General features: G+C 35.5%; 2 protein-coding genes across 6 annotated transcripts in view; one reads left to right on the top strand and one right to left on the bottom strand.

Annotated features, from left to right (window-relative positions):
• LOC147843097 (uncharacterized) overlaps positions 1–19,209 on the top strand; it is a 552,330-nt gene that overhangs the window by 344,583 nt on the left and 188,538 nt on the right. The gene's annotated exons all lie outside the window — the stretch shown is intronic.
• LOC147835961 (uncharacterized) overlaps positions 1–19,209 on the bottom strand; it is a 133,365-nt gene that overhangs the window by 73,014 nt on the left and 41,142 nt on the right. Inside the window, exon 5 of one of the 5 annotated variants that reach the window (XR_015495545.1) lies at positions 16,845–18,288. The exons of the other annotated variants lie outside the window; for them this stretch is intronic. The gene's annotated coding sequence lies outside the window, so the exon portion shown is untranslated. Of the gene's footprint in view, positions 1–16,844; positions 18,289–19,209 lie in introns of those variants that run through there. 5 annotated transcript variants of the gene reach the window in all.

Genomic DNA, 19,209 nt, shown 5'->3' with positions numbered 1-19,209 from the left:
TATATATATATATATATATATATATATATATATTACATTAACATTACAAGCAGCTCATCATGGCACCTGCAGTGATCATCTTGAACAGAGCAACTGAAAATATTATTATCGCGAGCTGCTCATGTCAAAACATACTGTATATTGCATATTAATATAATTAAAACACAGTTTTTTGCAATCTGATCGATCTCACCAAACCATATCGTATTCTCAGGCATTGTTACCATCCAGCTGGCCAACGCTGCCTGATATACTCATCAACGCTGATTTTTATTCACATTTGGTGCTTGGCGAGTGCTAATTTGCTTGGATGCGAGTGTATGAGTGAAAGTCCGTGCAGCTGCTTTTCATTCCGGAGAATGAGAAAGTTGAGTGGAGTTTTTATGAAGCAAAAGCACGCAGAGTAGGATGCGCACGTCCACACACACACACACACACACCGCACTGGCTGGAGGGCACATGCACAAAAATACAAACACACATACTGTAGTGTTCAGCTCTGAGAGTCAACCCTAATGGAAACCATATTGCTGAAGAAAGAAAGTGTGTTTTCGGTGCGCATTAGTATGTGATGGATGGCTTTTGCGTTTTGGTGAACATGTACTTCCATATTCTGTTAATTAAACAGACTCATTTAGTGGGTCGGTATGAATTAATGTCTACACACAGATACACACACACACTCACCGAGTCGCGTGGAATAATATTAGCACTCTAGTGCCGTGACGCTCACAGCTGTAATTAGTTGAGTACACTCAGCTAACTGAACAAACCGACTCGCTCTCTCCTTCCACACTGTGCTGAAACGAGAAGAACAGCGTTTCCAGGTACATATCTGCATAATTAAACCCGTTACAAATGCATTCAATTTAGGGCCCGGAATTAGATTTGACAAGACTCCTTAATTATTTCAGCCTGAAACGTAGAAAGTGACATTTGGAAATTGCACTTTTTACAGCTTGATGAAGCTATATTTGGATAAACTGGTCAGACACTAACAGCATTTTGCTTAGAACTACAGCATGAACAGAGGCTTTCTATAATGGAGACTTTACATTTGTGTGTTTTAGGCTGATTGAAGAACATGTTCTATCCCAGAAATCAAAACATATCCATAAGAACTGCACATTGCTTTTATTTAAAGCAGTATTTAAGTTGTTTTTTTTTTTTATGTGTGTGTGTGTGTGTGTGTGTGATTGCAGATTTCAATAGATTTTTTAATTTTTTTCACAGAACATATACTGTAAAAAATTATTTTTACACTATTCATTCAGCTACAACTGACTGGATTGAATTTAAAACAATTATCTTATTAACATAAAACAACAATCTAATTAATTTTATTATCTTATTAAAAATGACAAATTAAACATCTTATTAACATATCTCAATTATCTAATTAACATAAAACAATTAAGTGGATTGAACATAAAACAATGTTTTGCTACAAAAAGTTGTGTTTTTTATATATTTTTGTGTAGGATCATTTACATATTTAGCAAGGTTATTATAGTGATATAGTAATCAGAAGTCATAATGTAAAATGCAGATTACATACAGTATATTGCTTATTTTCCAGGGCATGATCATAAACCCCACTAGCAACCTCAGTTTTAGGGTCTCTGATTTATAAAACTTTAAAAAATAATACCGTAAAAAAATTGCTGTAAAATTTACAGTATTACTAGCAATTTTGGTTGCCATTAATACTGTAAAATTTCCCAGTGCACAGTAAATTAATAACTACAATCGTGTTTTAAAATTACAGTGTAATTGCAATTGTTAATTTACAGTGTTTGCTAATTTTGCCAGTAATAATAATAATAATAATACTGTCAAATTTGCAAGCGCAATGTTTATTAATAATACAACTACAGCACAATTGTAATTTCTAGTGTAAAGTGCACTTGCTATTTTTTTCAAGATGACTGGCAACCATAATTGCAAGTAATACTGTCAATTTTACGGTTAAAATAATATTAAAGAACTTGTAGACACACTTAAAGAAAACTTTTTATTTTACTTAAATTAGTAAATTAATTATTAAATACATAAATGCTAAAACCTAAAAGAAATACAAAATTATGAAAATATACAACTACAAAAGTATGTAAGTTTAAACTAAAGTTATGTTTACTTCACTCTAAACAAGGCTTGATTGTTTAAATCCAAAGTTGGGTTGATTTAACCCAGCACTTTTTAGAGTGTTTGGTATCAAATTTAAAATGCCCAATTTACCAACAATATTAAGCTTATATGAAATACTTCATGATATCACCAGCATGGACACATTTTTAAAGCACAATTGTCTCCAACCACAAACCCACATACTCACTCAAGCAAACACAAAGAGCCAAATCCTGAATATAGCAATTACAAAAACAACACAGCGGATCACTTTTGCACAAAATGTCTCATACATTCTTAAAATAACGCATTACACTCCCACAGACACATGGTCCGTTAACGCTACACAGCTTTATGTGTTGGGTCTGGTGGACAAAATCCACTGAGAACAAAGAGAAGAAAATCTCTTTCTGTTTCCACTACACCAGTTTGTCTATTCTTTTCACAATCTACACACATAATTTAAACAAATAACTGCAAATTTACTATCTTTGACTTGTTGCCCATTCCATATCTTAAAACAAACAAATCAATAGAAAATAGATCAATTTACCTGAGATTAGCACTGTTTTTGCATAAAACGTTTAAATAAATTATTGTTAATTTAAATAGCGCTTTTACGATGTAGATTGTGTCAAAGCAGCTGAACATATAAGTTCTAGTAAAGTGAAACTCTGTCAGTCCAGTTTTCAAATTGTATAGAATATACATTAGGTGATATTCACCCCCAAATTAAGCATCACAAACTATATTTTAAAGCACACTTTTATTAAACAGACTATTCATCATTATGCATGGAGACATCTTATTATATGCTGTACACTAATATACGATTTCTGTACCACTAATATCAATAACAGTTCCAAAACTATTATGAATCCATTTCAAGTGTGACACAGGGAAGGAAATGTATATAAATAAAAAAAAAAATTGAACATTATTCAGTAATACTAATATTACAAAAATGCAGTTTTGATTATTTTTTTTTCTCCAGGTCACAATTTAACTCAAAAATGCTACAAGTGAAAACCAAAACTAACACCCTATTCCGTCTCACTTCTAAACTTTGTTTACTTTTAGAAGCAGAATTATACTCTCAATAGAAGTATATATTATAGGTTTATGGGGTAGATTTTGGTTGGGCACTTGGTTGGATTTTGACCACTGAAGTTTAATCATGATCATATGTTGTGAAATAAAGGAGGGGGAGTTGTTGGCTCTTTGGTATAAATGATAATTGTTTTGTTGAAAAAATACAATTAGAGCCTGGCGTGTAACTGGGGGTGTGTATATTATTTTTGTTGTTAATGTGATAACTATATGAACAATTCCAAGCTTATATTTCTCATGTATGGTAAGATTATTTCTGATGCTTTATTATCTATTTGTGTGGTGCTTCTTTAATGCTCACAAACAGTTTGTGTTTAACCCGGTAGGAGACACATGTAAAAGGTTCAGTAAGGATGCAGGATGTAAGAATCATCTGGATTTATACTTTCATTTTAAATAAACACCCATTTGCTTACGAATTTGTCTGACATTGTGACAAGTCAGAACAGATTTAAAATAAAAAAAAATACTTAAATTGAGAAGCATAATCCTTACTTTGGTCCTCTCTTGTCTTGATGGTGCCACATTAAAGATTTCAAAGTAAATGTTTACTTCTGAGAAAGTCACAGTTTTGCATATAAAAGTAACAGATGAATCTGGTGTGAACGATGTTGAAAAATGATCATTGATGAGGTCATTTTAAAATAAAACAAAAAACCTCTGCACATAATAATAATATAATATAATATAATATAATATAATATAATATAATATAATATAATATAATACAATACAATATAATTCCCTGAACAGTAAAGTCTGTGCTGTAACATTACAATCAGAACCAACTGAATCAGCATTGAGTCAGACTTTTACATTCAGTGTCTCTGAAAACCCTGTGTCTTGTTTAAAATGAATCTGCAGTCAAATGAGAGAAATACACAAACAGTGTTTTTCAGAATTGATCAGAAAATATAAAAGAAGTCAAATGTATCTACTCTCTCCTATTTCAAGTGCATGGTCTAAATTGCATGATGCAAGTGTCCTCAGGGTGTGTTCAGATTCACTTTTGGTAGTTTAAAGATGGAATAAATGGTCAGACCACCCGGCACATGGTCTTAAAGGGTTGTACATATTCTCTTAAATGATTCATGGGTGTGTTTTTGGTGTAACGTGCAATAGATGTGATAATGCCATGAATGTCAATTTGCTTTTTACATGGCAAAATGTGTAAGTTCAAAGACAGAACATTTCTTTAGAGAAGAAACGGACTGGCAGACCATCAGCAGACCATCTATAGGACAAGCCAGATTACATGATTATTCCTTTATATATACAGTTGAAGTCACAATTTCTGTTCAATGGAAAGATGTTTTTCAACACATTTCTAAACGTAATCATTTTAATGACTAATTTCTAATAACTGATTTCATTTATCTTTGCCATGATAGGTTAACTAGGCAAGTTGGGTAGGTAAAACATTAAATAGTGATGGTTTGTTCTGTAGACATTAGAAAAAAAAATATATTGCTTAAGGGGCTAATAATATTGAGATTTTTTATTAAAAACTGCTTTTATTGTAGTCAAAATAAAACCAATAAACAATACTATCAGAAATACTGTGAAAAAAAGTTTCTTGCTCTGTTAAACATAATTTGGCAAATATTTAAAAAAGAAGAAAAAAAAGAAGAAGAAAAACATTCGAAGAAGGGCTATAATTCTGACTTAATTTACTTTATATATGCTCTAAATGACTTATGACAAGATTTTAGCTGATTTGTGGCAGTGTGTTTTAGCTGCCTCAAAATAGCAAGGGACCATAAATGTACTTGAACACACTTCATTTTCAAACCAGCACGCCCATGGGTTCACAAATAGGTGCAAATGCAGTTGGTATTTCAACAACATGGTGCTGGACGTTGGACAAATGTGTCAGACTAAAAAGAAAAAGAGGTGTATGATAGGGCCCCGAATGTTACACAGTGAACGGATGACAACTAAAAAAAATATTATAGAAATTTTAGATCACATTCATACAATGTAATTGTACAATTAGATTTATACAAAACCCTGAGAGCAAACCAACACAATATTTCTGTTCTCCAAGTTCTGTACACTACTGACTATGGCTGCACGATTCTGGATAAAATGGAAATAAATTTTTATTTTGTTTAAAATCAAGATCACGATTTTCTCACAATTCTATAGATGTAAAATAAAGTTTAATATGTGAAGGTTTTATTATTGGTAATTCGCAAAACTTATGGTAAAAACAACATTAATATAAGGCCTGTGTGGTTAAAATGCTAATTTTTGTACAGACTTAGAAGGGTGGATTTGAATAGACTATACATTGGTCCTAGTCATTAATGCACAGTAAAGTGATGATATCAGATTATTTATAATTCTAAAGTTGAATTATTATATTTAAGATATATGCTTGCCATTTATCATTGACAACATTATTAGGCCATTTTTTTACTGGTAAAATGAGACATTTGTCAATCTCACAATCCCTCCTGCATTATATTCAACATTATATAGGTTTGAGTAGTTACAGTGACACTGGAAAACATTTATATATTAAAAAAAAAAACGGCAAATGATTGTTAATTAATAATTAATAATTATAACTTTACAATGTGATATGATAATGTAAATTATGTGCGCACTTTTGGTTTCACATTCACTGCTGAGGGCAGCTCATGGCTGTCGTCACTTTGAGGGAAAAAAAAAAAAAACATACTTGCAAATCAGAATTCCAGCTCTGATCCCAAACGATCACTCTGTGCAACAAACTAAACACCATTTTACAATTTTATTACCTGTTTTTCACAGCCTATGCAGGCTCTGTTCACTAAAGCATACATCATTCGAGCGCATGCATCCTTTTAGTAGTGAACAAACAGTGTGAATTACCATGAATACATAATTACATTAGGACAGAAATGTAATTTTTGGGTCAATTACACTTTAGAAATACACTGTGACACTTTTAACACCATTTGGAGGTGTCCATGTTGCTGAGCAATGTATATAAAACAATGTAAACCCTTGAGATCACCTTTATTCTTCTCCTGAACTTGAAAAAATAATTGGCTGAATCGTAGAGATGCTGAATTAAGATTGTGTTGGGGGTCGAATCGAGATTGTGATATTTTTTCGGCATGGGCCGTGACGGTGTAATAACCTTGGATAAAAATATCAAGGTTTCATGGTTTTTACGGTATTGTGGTTACAGCTCTAAATTATTTTTAAATGTCTGGTTAAAAAACAAAAACTTTTTCCCCTTTTGAACACAATATATTTTACTTTGAGAAATATTTGAAATACTTTGGAGCAGTAAACATGTCCCGAATAATTCAAATGAATTACTGACTTCTTTATTCCTTTTAAAAACACAGATTTCTCTAAAATTTAAAATGACATCTTTGAATGTTTTTTTCTGCTGGAGATACGGTTATCTTGGAAAACTAAAAAGAAAAACTAAATAAAAAATCTTATCTATACCATAGAAACAGTATAGCAGAAAACGTAGGCAGTTTTAAAACCTTGACATTTTCAAACCATGGTATACCTTAAAAACGGTTATCGTCCCATGCCAACTACTGAGATGAAGGAGAAATGAATTTGCATTAGTCACTTTATCATATCTAGAGTAGTATGCTTTTATTTATTGCAGTGGGACACAATGCCATGTAGTGTAACAACGCAACATCTAGTTATTATGCAGTGTAAGGATCATAAGGAACGCAATGCAAACACTATCTTTTACAATCTAATAATCCTAAGAGGCATGTCACTTTTTTGCACAAGAAATCCTTTGTTTGCATCTCTCTAACATTACACACTTCCCACTACACCATTACATCATGCTGAGACAAAAAAAAAAATTAAAAGCCGTTCTGGCAGCTTGGATTTAAGTCTGTTTTAGAGTTTCACGAGGAAGCTTTGAGTTCTGAAATTTACAGAATGTCTTTATAATACGGCGTCAAAAGATCAATGTAATTTTTATTTCTCAATTAATGGCCCCTTTAACATCATCTTTCAGCATAAACCTGGTGAAATGAACGCTTAAATAATTACTGTAATAATTACGCCCAAACACTTTTATTTTACAGTAATGCTTCAGTGTGTTTAGCTGCAAAAGCAATCAAATATCCCATATAATACTGTGCGAGTACAAAGACACACGTGTGTGTATGTGTGTGTGTAACTGCTTCTCTCCTTCCATGTGATTTTCACATCATATATTGTATCCATATGGACAGAACACTCAATAAAACGGCACACGGCAGAACAGAATTTACCTAGAAAGGGAAAAAGCGTGACATTATACCTGCTCAAATGCACAAAAACAGCCTTATATCATTTTTCCTCCACATAAGAACAAACCATAGCTTACAGAGAGAGAGAGAAAAAAAAAATCTCTCCTTACACACACCCTCAGGACAGAAAGAGATGTGTGTTGTAGACTCATACTAGCGCAATATTGTTCCAAATGTCAGGGATGAGACACTGGGCCCACAGAGACTGCGGGAGCTGTCAGCACACACACGCCTCTCCTCTCTTTTCCCGTCTCACTCTATCACTCCATCTCTCTTTCCCTCCTTTCCTGGATGTTCATCCTATAATGCAGAATCTCTCTCTCTCTCTCTATCGCTCCCCCCAGTCAGTCAAACTCCTCATCCCTTCATTTTATAGAGGTGAGTATTTTTAAAGGCCACAGATTGTGTGCTGCTATATGGCCGATAAGGTCTTATGGGAGATTAGAGCTCATGTCAGTTATTGCTTTTTCCTCTCGCCATAATGAGGCCCGACAAGCTTCAAGAGAACTACATATAGAATTCACACACACACACACAAAGAAACATGCTCAGATTCTGAAGACAAATGGATTTTTTTTAATTAAATACCCGGTTTTTGTTTGCATATTAGGTAATAAAGTTAATTAGTTAGCGCTTTTAAATGCTTTTGGGAAATATGTACATTAATGCATACATGTAGGCATGGAGTAGGTTAATACGTATCTGCAGCAGATCATTTATTTTATACAGGAAATCAATATCTACATGCCCTGATGTCACTCATAATTCATATGATATTGATCTTGGGGAACAAGAAGGAGGTATTGTTTGCTAAGGCAGTAAATGATAAATGAAAATAAAAGAAAAACACCTTTAAATACATATATGGATATGTGTTATGATTTAAAGCTTTGTGTAAACTAATTGATACCTCCATCTATATCAAAATATTATTAGACCAAAGTACAAAATATTAGGTCTGCTCAATTTTGGGGAAAAAATCATAATCACGATTATTTTAAATGATTATGACTGGGCCATATGACCAAAACTTTTGTGATGTAATGTAGTGTAATGTGTATTTATATAGCACATTTATTGTGTATGGCCATACACACAAAGCTCTTTACAATCATGAGGTGGGGGCGTGGGGTCCCTTCATACCAACACCAGTGTGCAGCATCCACTTGAATGATGTGACAGCAGCCACAGGACAACAGCACCAGTGTGTTCACCACATCACACTAGCTATTAGCGGAGTGGAAAGACAGTAATAGAGCCAATTCGGTGGATGGGGAAGATTAAGAGGCCATGATGGGTTACACCCCTACTCTTTACGAGGAGTGCCCTGGGTTTTTTAATGACCACAGAGAGTCATGTACTCGGTTTAACATCTCATTCGAAAGATGGTGCTCACTGACAGAATAGTGTCTCTTTCACTCTACTGGGGCAATAGGACTCACACAGACTGCAGGCTGAGCACCTCTGCTGGCCTCACTAACACTTCCAACAGCAAGCTAGTTTTTCTCCATATGGTCTCCCTGACCAGGCTCAGCCCTGCTGATGTCTTGGGCTGCATTGTTATATGGTTGCGGATTTCGATTGCTTTATGTAAAGCTGGAAAAGTCCTTCATCGAGTAATTTTGTCCATTTGATTCATAATGATAAGCACAGGTAGTGACAGGAATTTAGGCCACTGTCACTTTAAGAGCCACATGGTTTTGATTTACTGTTACATATACCTAAATTTTCGTTATAAACTCATTTATGACATAATCAATGGTTTATTAATAATCACCATGCACCATGTTGACATTTTTACATGTATTTGACCATTTAAGCGTGCACCTTTAGCTAAATATTCAGTGGTCTGTTCCGTTTCTGAGGCTAAAGTTCTTTATAATTTGAATAAATCTGATACATAAGCAATATCGCACTGCTATAAGTGTGCAGACATTCCAAGTGTCCCAGAATTTGCCGGAGTATCCCACAAATGCATAGAGACTCCCGGATGCCCGCAAATGAATGATAATCTCCTGGAAATCGTGAGTCTCCCGCCCGGTCCTTAAATAAGTCACACACACCCCTCTCCACCGTATTCCTCCCAGCTCTTCAGGTACATCCCATGCAAATAACCCCCACAGTTCAACTCACCCACCCCCCTACTCACACCACCGTTCAACTCACCCTCTCCCCCCACCCCCTCTTCAAATGCGTCGCTCGCTCACTCAACCACCCCATCCTGGAATATGATGCAATAATTGTTTTATCTCATTGTTTTCCATAATCGTTGTAGGTCAAAATTTAAATCAAATTTTAATTGACTCATTTCATAGCCCTACAAAAAACATATTTAAATATTAAAGAGCGACTATGGAAGTAAATATCCTTGTATACACTGCATATGTTAAGTTTATTCTTATTATATTGGATTGTATATGCATAAGTCGTAACTTATCGAATACTGTTTCCGGGTCCAAGCCGTTACTCATTTGAATCGAGAAAATATTCGTTTATGACCACTTTTTGGTCATATCACACGTTCAAGTAAATTTTCTTGCTGCATCACAGACACAGAAATTGTAACAATTTATAAAAATTAAAAAAAAAATCAATCACTTTCTGGACATCGGTTATTAGGCATGCTTTTATTTATATATATATATATATATATATATATATATATATATATATATATATATATATATATATATATATATAGAGAGAGAGAGAGAGAGAGAGAGAGAGAGAGAGAGAGAGAGAGAGAGAGAGAGAGAGAGAGAGTGATCATGATTTTTGAAAGCATTCCATCACTTTATAGAGGTTTAATGATACCATTAGTTGAGACTCCCCATACAGTTTGATGAAGCGTTTGGACTTGAAAGCCGCTTTGTGTGACGTCACACTTAACACGTGGATATAAACAAAAAACAAACTACTCATCTATACAAACTTTCTTAATCTGCTGCAACCTCATTTTGTCATATAAATACATACAAAAGACTTGATGCTTATTATGTTAATTTGAAGCTGCTAATAATGTAAAGCTGCTAGTTTGTCTGATCTCATCTAGGCAACAACTGAAGCCAGGACCACCAGTGGAGCCCCTTGAAAATAAAAGATACACAACAAGAGCAGCAATAAAAGCCCAAGAAGTGTAATGGTGACCCCGAAGTCACATAAACGCACACACTCAAACTCAACAGTGAGCTTTAATTAAAGTAACTGCAATGACACTGGTGAGAATTTATGTCCGTCTTCCGCTCTGCAGCACACAAATGCACACATACACACGTGGCGGCTGATAAACGCACATGTGTGTAGCACGTGTAATGGTGGTTTAAATTAAGCCGGTTGTAAATCTCATTTTTGTTAATTAGACAGAAATGAAGGTTTCAGATAAATGTTGCCATGTGCTCTACATCAGACTGTGTGAAATGCGGTGCTCCGACTTCCTGTTTTAAAAGAGCTGCATATGAGGGTGTGTGTGCGTCTAACAAGGAGGTGTGACATCAAGGGTGCCACCGCAAAGAATGGTAAATGGCGCCATCCGGATAGAAATACCCACAGAAATGCCACTCACGTCGGTGACAGGATCGAGCTGCGGTGTATCTTCTTACAGGAATGGAACAACAAAGTTTTTTTATAGGGATATAAAATATATATTGGGAAAATCCCAGCTAGGGTTTTAATATGAAGACACACATGGGTGGTTATATATTTGAAGAAGAAAAAAAACTGTTAACTACAAGAAATTCTTTCTAGAGTCTTATTACTTTTTAACAGAAAGAATACCTCTATAGAATTCTTTATCAACTATGTTAGGTTGGTTTGACAGTAGCTTAGTCAAACCAACATTAGTAGTTTACCGCTTTAAATGTTTCAACCAAAAACTCTGTATTAGCATAAATGCCATGTAATGAAACGATGGGCACCTATTTAACCTCTTTTTCAAGATTTTCAAGAGTCATCTCAAAAGACCCATCAGATTATATATTACAGCTTTCAGACACACTCTCGCAGTTTTAAACTAGATTAAAGACCTACCTTTTTAGCAAAGCATACATTGAGTGCATCGCTTAGCGGTATGATACTTGAATGTGCTCCACACAGGTTTTTGCATCTCTTTTATATACACTATGAACAGCAGCTACGCTATATATTCTCTTTATTCTCTTTTTCCACCTTGGGATTCTCATCCTGAGGCCCTCAGACTATGCAGTGCCACTGATTTGATCCAAGACCCGCGATGAGATGATCCCAAGGTTTTCATAATCCTGGACTAGGCCGTATCCTGAGCAGCTGCTGTAGTGGTCATGAAGAAGTGGAGAGCATGAGACTGATTCCTGTGATGCTTCAGGGACAGACGAGTCTTCCCTCAGGTCCAGCAATCTCCAGCCTCCGGTGCCTAGACTAAAGTTCTGCACAAGACGTTTGGCCATAGGAGAAATGGTTGTGCCCAACTGAGCCTGGTTTCTCTCAAGTTTTTTAATCTTACGCCACTTGAAGTTTTTTTCCTCGCCGCTGTCGCCACTGGCTTGCATAGTTCAGGATCTGTAGAGCTGCGCATCGATGGATTTGCTCTTCAGTGTTTAGACTCTCAGTAGTGATTATTAAACCACACTGAACTGAGCTAAACTGAACTGAACTTCAACACTGAAAACTGGACTAACACTGTTTCAATATACTATGATCTTCTACGTGAAGCTGCTTTGACACAATTTACATTGTAAAAGTGCTTTACAAATAAAGGTGAATTGAATAGCTTTCAGAGGTTTGTAATTTTGTAGCTGTTTTTGTTGCCTAATCCTTCAATATTAGTTCTACCCGCCCACCATTCCCACATGCCAATCAGAGTGTGCCTCAATCTCCAGCAGCGTCAGATAAATAGTACAGTGACAAACATGAAGAAAGCAGATCTAACGTAATGTTTCTAAAAAAAATACTACAGTATTAACTTTCCCAATGATTATTTATTGTTTTTGTTGTGGAGTTAATTCAAAATCATCTGCAACGATGAGTCACACACAATGCCGTTACAAAGTTCACGCACACACATACACACAGCATGGGCGTTTAACTTTGCACTGTTTTTGCACAGCAAATGTGACAGGATACACATTAATATCTACTGCTGTATGGGTGTCTATTGATGTACAAAATAAACTTGATTTAACGTCCACAAACTGGGATTGAAGCATCTACTTTTACAATTGCACTGACAGGTGGCTATGGTAATAAAGACAGTAAAACCGCTGTAATTCATTACAAATAAGCACTGTTTTAAAAATGTTTTAAACTTGTAAAACTCATTCTTGATTACATTTGAAGATGACTGATGATCACAGAGAGCCGAACAGATCTTTTAATCCCAGTTGCTTTGCACATCTCCTGTCTTGTTGACATGATTATACGCATTACTATGTAGACATGTTAATATGTGGCTGTCAATCAGTTCGGTGGGCCTAAAAAATAGGAAGGATTTGGATCCTATTTTAACATCAAGAAATTTAAAAGAAGAGACTGCTTGTCTTTATATCACCTCAATATAACTGTGTCCAAACAGCTTCCAATAGATCATTTTATCTATAGGCGCCCTTTAAACCACTTTTTAAAAACACACAGTGATCAGTGATGAATTCTGTGTTCTACATATAATGTGCCAACAGTGTTGAAATTTTAGGAAATAATTTAGTGCAAGTACTTTTCAGATCCAATTTTTTTTTATATACATAATACATACTGTATACCCTTCAATGCTTCAGATCTTATCAGAGAGGTAGAGACATCATTTCCTGTATCTTACATAATTGTGGGAAATCACACCATCAGTTTAAAGCTAAAGTATAATATGGTATGGTAACAGAACTGACACAAGATTTATGGACATGCATTTTTATAAATGGCAAATTATTTAAAAAGATAATTCACACAAAAATTAAATTGACCTCACAATCTCCCTCAAATGGTTTTTAACCTTTATGATTTTCTTTCTTCAGCACATGTATTATTATGAGTGAAAAGCTTAAGTGCTGGCTCCAGACAGAGCAAAATACATCAACATACTCCAAAAAACAAAACAATATTAGCAATGTTGACAGTAATATGTATAAGACAATAAATATGTAAAAGGCAAAAAATATGTTTTAAAAACACATTATGCTCGCACAGATAGACAAGAATACAGGCAAAAGGTGTACACATAGTTTGACTGTTGGTGGAAAATGATTGTGAGTAAAATTGTTTTAAGTAAGGATATGGTTAAAGTGCAGTGCATGCTACATCTTGATGGTAAGCAGTGAGGGGTATGGAGTTTGTGTGAGGTGTGTTCATCAGCCTATTACTCTGTGGGAAGATGAACGCTTAACACACCTCACACAAACTCTTTCCATACCCCTCACTGCACACCATCAAGATCGACAAGACGGCTGATTGGACAACTATAATGCATATTGTAAAATATACCGTGTTATATATACATGTTTAACTGTTTTCAATACACATACTAATTCTGATAAGAAATACTTTCAGCAGAATATATACAGTGCTCAACATATATGAACACAATCACAAATCTCTCATTTAAATTAATATTTTTCTATAGGATGCTTAACTATATTATATTTGTGCATATGCATTAGTTTAGTCAGCACTGAAGCCAAATCTGAAGCTAATCTAACAGAATAACTTATGATAACGGTCCAAAAATAGTACATCCAAATGTATATGTTAGGTAAAAATATGAAATAAAATAACAAATTCAAGAGCCAAAATCAAGAGAAACAAAAAATGTAATTTGAAAAAATTTAAATTAAAATTAAATGTGTCATCTTTCTATTTCTAAAGATGTTCAGTGATTAAAATATTATTTTATAAATATATCCATTTAATAAATCTGTTTTGTTCCAATTCACCAAAATAATTGACCTATATTCACCCAGAAATGGATAAAAATATTCAAAACGGGGTGTACTCACCTTTGTTGAGCACTGTATAAGTTACATTTTTCTAGACAATAGTATATCGTTATTCTATTATAGTACAAGTATAGACTCTTGAGAACCATAACAACAAGTGATAAATTATTAAAAACTAGTGAAAAATACCACAATTTCTAAAGTCTAATAAAAAAAAACAATCAAACGTTGAAAGAAATGAGTTTGGACACCAAATGTGTGTGCAATTATAGAATCAGCCACATGCTTAAGGTGTCAAAGGACCTGTTGTTGATTCATAGACTGAGGCGAGAGTGCTTTTTGCTTGGTCTAGGGCTGGATATTAACTTTAGACTCAATCCTACAGAGGCTTAACCCCTAAACCCCAACTAACCAAACCCCCCTTTAACCTCAACAAACCTCCCCCCATGACCTTATGCCATCAGTTTCTCTTACAGTGACCCCTGACCTCATTCCCCACCTTCCCCCTTTGTACACACTCACACACATCCATCCGTCTGTTTTCCTCCTCTTCACTACAAATTGGGATCCCATCTGAAAAAACAGGCCGCTCAGATAAGCGCATCAGCCTTCAATGGTGCCGTTACGTTGATTCAGCGTTGATTCAGCGTCGATACAACACTGAAGATAGCCAGGTGCCTGCAGCGTTAGCGTGAGATAAGCTAACAATTGCAGACCGGACAAACGTTTGCTTAATGTAAGGCATCAAGCTGGAATCTTGCTGGCCTAAACGTTTTTAACTAGATAAAAAGAAGCTTCGCTGGAAAAGTGAGGGTGCTTTAAAAAGAGGCAAATGATAAAACACGCAAGTTTGTGTGTGCGAACGCAAAAAAAAAAAAAAAAGAAGGGGGAATGAAAAAGGGACTTAATGACGGCAATCACTGTAAAGAAGGTGCGAATTGGAACTGGCAGCAAGATCAAATCAAAACGCCACAGGAGAGAAGGAACATAAGAGAGAGAGAAGTAGAAAAAGAGTGAGAGAGAGCGGTCTTTAAGAAAAGGACATGAAGGGCACAGAACAAAAGAGGAAAGGAAAGACTGGAAGCCACAGCGAATGAATCATGAGAAACAAACAGACTTTGAGAGGACATGAAAAACAGATGAAAAAGTTAGACCTTTGCAGGAAGAGGTCAGCTAAAAATGAAAATTAGCTAATGATTTGCTTCACATGCGTAGATTTGGTTTGCAAAGGAGTGAGTCATGCATCTTTTTTTTAAACCAATATTGAAAACGATTTATTAAGAGATAAAAGCAAATGAAGGATGTTAATTTTCTTTACACTAAAAAATTAATGTCCAGCTTATTTTTGTGTGGAGCAAAAAATGCTTTTCTTCGAATAAAATCAATCCTCTACCTACACAAGTACTAAAAATAATTGAACATTAAAAAGTATCTATACACTCAATGACTTTACTTTAATAGGTACACTTTACTGGTACCGGGTTGGACCCCTTTTTGCCTTCAGAACTGCCTTAATCCTTCGTGGCATAGATTCAACAAGGTGCAGGAAATATTTATTCAAAATGTTGGTCCATATTGACATGATAGCATCACACAGTTGCTGCAGATTTGTCGACTGCACATCCATGAAGCAAATCTCCCGTTCCACCACATCCCAAATGTACTATTTGGATTGAGTACTGGTGACTGTGGAGGCCATTTGAGTACAGTGAATGCATTGTCATGTTCAAGAAACCGGTCTGAGAATATTCGCGCTTTATGACAGGGTGTGTTTTCTTGCTGGAAGTAGCCATCAGAAGATAGGTACACTGCATTTATAAAGGGATGGACATGGTCAGCAAAAATTGTCAGATAGGCTGTGGTGTTGACACTATGCTCAATTGGTACTACTGGGCCCAAAGTGTGCCAAGAAAACATCCGACAACATTAGATCACCACCACAAATCTGAACCGCTAAGCAAGGCAGGATGGATCTATGCTTTCATGTTGTTGACGCCAAATTCTGGCCCTACCATTCGAATCTCGCAGCAGAAATCAAGACTCAAAGCAGGCAAGTAGCCCATCCGCCTCAAGGTTTGACATGTTGTGTGTTCAGAGATGCTCTTCTGCATACCTAGGTTATACGGAGTGGTTATTTGAGTTACTGTTGCCTTTTTATAAGCTAAATCCAGTCTGGCCATTCTCTTCTGACATCTGGCATCAACAAGGCATTTGGGCCCACAGAACTGACTCTCACTGGATATTTTCACTTTTTCTGACCATTCTCTGTAAACCCTAGAAATGGTTGTGCGTGAAAACTCCAGTTGATCAGCAGTTTTTAAAATACTCAGACCAGCCCGTCTTGCATTAACAACCATGCCACGTTAGAAGTCACAAAATCACCTTTCTTCTCCATTTTGATGCACGGTTTGAACTGCAGCAGATAATCTTGACCCTTTCTACATGCCTAAATGCACTAAGTTGTTGCCATGTGATCGGCTAATTAGAAATTTGCGTTAACAAGCAGTTAGACGTACATGAGGTGTACCCAAGTTGCCGATGAGTATATACACACTTTAACATTTTCAATCAAAATATTTTTACAATTTACAAACAGTAAACAAACTAATGATATGTAAATATACGCCACATAATTTTTAAAAATATATATTTTAAATAAACTGATATAAATTAAATGAATAAACAAAATAAATAAATAAATACAAATATTTATCAATTTCCTCAACATACGGATGAATATTAAACAAATAATGTAATGTAATATAGTTGAAATAAACCCATCTGAATGATTTGTTCTCATATAGCAGAATGCTATGCTACCTCATTTAGGTTAAAATTGCAAAAACTGTATTATAAAATTTTAACAAATCGACTCAAATGAATGAATATAACAATAAAACACTGAGCAAATGTAATTTTTTTTCCCATCAAACAGACAAAAACATTAACACACAAAGACTGCAAACTTACTAGTCCATAACCTCTTTGAAATAATTTGGAGATCAGAAAAAAATAAGTGTATAGCTCTATGTTTTTATTATTATTATTAATAATAAACTAAACATACATAAACTGAGTCACTTGTATATCTGCACTGTATAAAATGTCTATTTGCTATACACAATCCAATGATTTTACAGTATAAACAAAAATCAACCCTTGTGTATAGCAAAATATGACCTGTCATCCCACCTATGACCTCAACAAACCCAACCACCTTTGGTAGTCATACAGTACGTGACAAATCTGGCATAAACATGAACAGGAAAATAGAACTGCAAAGTAAAAAAAATAATAATAGTAATAATGAACAAAGTCAATCAGGTCCAACATTAAAACAGATATTTCCTTTTCCCTCAAGCCTTCCTTAAAAGAAGTGGAAATGTATCGGAAAGCAAGAGAAAGACTGAGAGGAGAGTGAAGGAAAGAGGCAGGGAGGTTAAAGCCAAAGTCAATTGAACAACTAATGTGAATCGATCAGTTTCCTCTGCCATGCTCTTAGGGGAGGGAATGACATTTTACTGGCATATTTTATTATTGAGAGGAGAAAGAGCAGCTCCGCCTGAACTACTGCTCTCACACCACACTGACAGCTGGGCTTTTCCAGAGAGAGAGACAGAGGGGAAAAAAAGCTGAAACCGGTTGTGTTTGTCGACGTCTGCGCGTTTATATGTGTGTGCGTGTGGATATTAGAATTATTTATTACGACTGAGTGAAATCTGGTAGCCCTCAGAGCCAGCCTGCAGCGAAGACGAGTGGAGAGAGGGATGATGGGGGGGTGTCTGGGAAGACGAGGGGGTGAGAATAGAGCTCAATTAAAAATTAAAGCCCTTTAAAACGAGATCCACCCTGCTGCCAGGGGCATCGCTCCCAGAGGACGAGAGAAACTAGAGAGAGAGAGAGAGAGAGAGAGAGAGAGAGAGAGAGAGAGAGAGAGGGAAATTGTCACATTGCTGAAGAGCAAAGATCTTTTCTTTAGTTCCTCCTTATGTAGTTTTTTCCTCCAATGGTTATTGAACACACAGTATGGAGGCTCAAACCTGAAGAGCAGAGTGTATATATTAACGCAAACGAGCAAATGTAGAGTGAGAGAGAAAGAAAGAAAACAGAAATTGAAAGAGAGAAATATTTTTAATGCACGCATATTCAAGGATGAATGCTTCAAAGACAACACAGATAATAATCCCTCTCACACACATACACTTATGCAGGTGCTCTCTCTCACACAGGCGCATAGAAAGAATGAGAGAAGACGTACAAACACAAACACAGCACTCACTCTCTGTCGTGTGTGATCAAGTGAGAAATTAAATTTTTCTGATGAAAAACTTGTCATCCCTTCCCCTCACCCCGTTTTAATTTATTCACTTGTTTATCAAACGTTTGTTTCACTGGCACAGAAAAATGAAAGCCACACAGAAATTAATAGTAGGGGTCCAAGTTAGTAATTTAAAAGTTCAACTTTAATACACAGACTGTATACAGTGACCGCTACATAGAGAGTATACAGTAGGTCAACTTCATTTATTCATTTTCCTTCGGCTTAGTCCCTTATTTTTCAGGGGTCTCCACAGTGGAATGAACCATCAACTGTTCCAACATGTTTTACATAGCGGATGCCCTTCCAGTCTCAACCCAGTACTGGGAAATACCCATTTCACTTTCACCCAATACACTCTCGCATTCACACACACACACACTCTCTCTCTCTCTCTCTCTCTCTCTCTCTCTCTCTAAACACATTTTAGTTTATTCAATTCATCTATAGTGCATGTCTTTGGACTATGGGGAAAAACGAAGCACCCGGT

Source organism: Danio rerio, chromosome 7 (genome assembly GCF_052040795.2).
Source record: "Danio rerio strain M-AB ecotype USA chromosome 7, GRCz13ab, whole genome shotgun sequence".
NCBI classification, from domain to species: Eukaryota; Metazoa; Chordata; class Actinopteri; order Cypriniformes; family Danionidae; genus Danio; species Danio rerio.
This window is presented reverse-complemented; position numbering and strand designations above follow the sequence as displayed.